This window comes from Solanum lycopersicum, chromosome 2, assembly GCF_036512215.1.
Source record: "Solanum lycopersicum chromosome 2, SLM_r2.1".
In the NCBI taxonomy this organism is placed as follows: domain Eukaryota; kingdom Viridiplantae; phylum Streptophyta; class Magnoliopsida; order Solanales; family Solanaceae; genus Solanum; species Solanum lycopersicum.
The window spans coordinates 60,403,662-60,406,453 of record NC_090801.1 but is presented as its reverse complement, the minus strand read 5'-3'; positions in this window follow the sequence as shown (position 1 = coordinate 60,406,453).

Sequence of the window (2,792 nt, the reverse complement as noted above, 5' to 3'; positions counted from 1 at the left end):
CCACGTGTACTTTGTATTCGTCCATAAGTTTTTTTTTAATAAATGTATAGTAGGCACAATATATTTTTCAAAGAATTAAAAAAAAAAAACAAAACGAAATTGTCGTGTGAAAATAGAGGAAATATGTGGATCAAAACAAAACAAATATAAGTAATGATAACAAAAACAGTTAAAGACACAGTTTAAAGGTAAGATGAAGATTAACTGATTAATAAAGTGGGAGAAAAATTAGAAGTGAAAAGCTGGTTCGTTGACCCAAGTAGAGTTGAAATTTGTCGTGAAGGACCAACTCTCTAATTCTTACCAATAAAATTATGCTAGGAATTGAAATTTCTTTATTTTATTTATAACATATTTTTAAGAAAATTTGAATTGAGAATTTTCCTTCGTCTAAAGTATCATTACAAAAAATAAGTTACATAAAACATACAAATTAATTAATCAATCCTCTAATATAAATATTAAATATTAAATCGTCGAAAAAAAAAAAAAACCTCTTTTGACTCTTTACCCGCAAACCTCTGTAGACGAGTCCAAGGGCGGACCCCATTTGGACTCATGCGCGCGTGCCGTGTTGGACCCACTCCGTTTTTCAAAATTTCCAAATTTGTTTTGGCTCTCACATAATTCCATTTACGTGGTAGTATTATTTTTATTATTATTCTGTTGTGAAAAAAGATATTATTTCTTATTTATAAATATGCATTAAAATTTTATTTTATGATGACGAAGTTTTAATGTTAAAGAAGTTTTATGTTTATATATATATATACATATATATATATATATATATATATATATATATATATATAAAATTTGATACCAGATAAATATTGATATCAAATAAAATGAAAGAAATGATAATTATTTTCTCAATTTCATTTTATGTGTTAATGCTTTGATTTGTCAGAGAAATTAAGATGGTAGATTTGATTTATATAATATAGTAGTGCTGTGAAAAAGAATTCAACTATGTGAATTGTTCGGTGAATTTAAACTTTTAAACATAGTGAAAGTCATAGATACAAAAATATAGTGTCCCACAAGCTTTTTTTTTTTTAAAAAAATAATTAGTAAAATGTGAGAAGGTTAATATTAGGGATTTTTTTTGAAAACCCTAGGGAACTCTTGTCTCTATCTCAGCTTTTGCCTTTAGAGTCGTGAGCACTCTATAGTGAACACTTTGTGGTATCTTACTTATTGTGATAGCTCACAAATCACACACAAAAAAATATATATACCACACTAGATAAACCTATGCAATAACCTCGCAACTAAATAGCTTGTAATGAACGGATTCGATTTTGGGTCTCCCATATGAGAGACAGGGCCTAGCTATACTTGGATATCCTTTGTTGAAAAATTATACTGTACTATATATACGGTAGAATGATAAGCTAAATGATAAAATAACATATTTTAAACATATTTAAAACAATGAATAGCATAGTGTGTTGGACATGTTTGAATAGTTCAGACTTAAAGTAGTTACGAATTCAAATTTCACTTGTTATATATCGTTTATGCTTTTTTAGATATTCTTTGTGAAATTCAGGGCAATAGTAAGGAATTAAGTGGGTAATTTTTGAGGATATACTCAGGAACTACTTGAGTGTTGCAAGGTGGAATTATAACCATCATCATAATTTATAATACAACTTGAGGTATTATTTTAATGTTACAGTATCTCCCAGCATTATTTTAAGACAATTTTATAGCATATATCAAGTTGTTCAAATGCCAATAATTCATTTAGATTGAGTTTATACTAGTAACTTGAGAACGATAGTAATTATTTGTTAATGATGCTGTAATTTTAAATTAAAGAAACATTGAGTGTAAAATGATTTTTACATTTTATGTGTCGTTAAATAATAAAATTTTAACAAGTATCATGTGAAAGTATATTAATTAACATGGAAAATATTATGATTAAAATGTTTACCAACTGCATGGATGAGTAATATAATATAATATTATCCATTTTAGATCAAATGTTTTCATTTTTTTTAAAGGCCTCAGACCATTATGAATATCATATACTTATAAATATCTTCTTTTTCTTTTTAACTGCTGATAGAATACTTTATTCATACACATATGACACTATAATCGTTAAATCTTTGAAACATGAACAATGATCACCTTTAATATAATGGTCATGAATAAATAAGATCTAACCTAATTTTCTTGCTTACCTTCTTTTATTTCTCTCTACACTTTTTAGGTAAAAAAGGTATAATTCATGGAAATGATCTAACTCTATCTTTTGAAGACTAACCAAAAATATAATAATTAGACAATGGTCGATGAAATTTTGTTATTTTACGATTAAGTAAACATCTGACTGGACAATTATGATTAATAAGTTGGAATTTATACTGAATTTTTTTCTTTCTAAATTGCTTATAAATTTTGGTCATATGATTAGAGATATTGCTTAATTAATTCTATGAATTGACCACATTATTTCTGATCACAAATTCCTAGATATTTGGACATGAATCTAAAAATTTCAGCTGACTTTTGAGTGCATAGATCATTAGGTCAACTGCCACAATATTATTTTTCTGCTCCATCAAATATACTTAAAACAAATAGAAAAAAAATATTTGACTTTCTCAATGTCATATCAAGATTGCCTATTTATGACGAATACGTAAAATAGACTTGAGATGTAACAAAAGCAATATATCAAGGATCTAAGATTTCTTTTATTTCCTTTTGAAATATCTACTCTCACAAAATTAGAATAATGAATTTAATTAGTTGTTGCCGGGGAATATGATGGC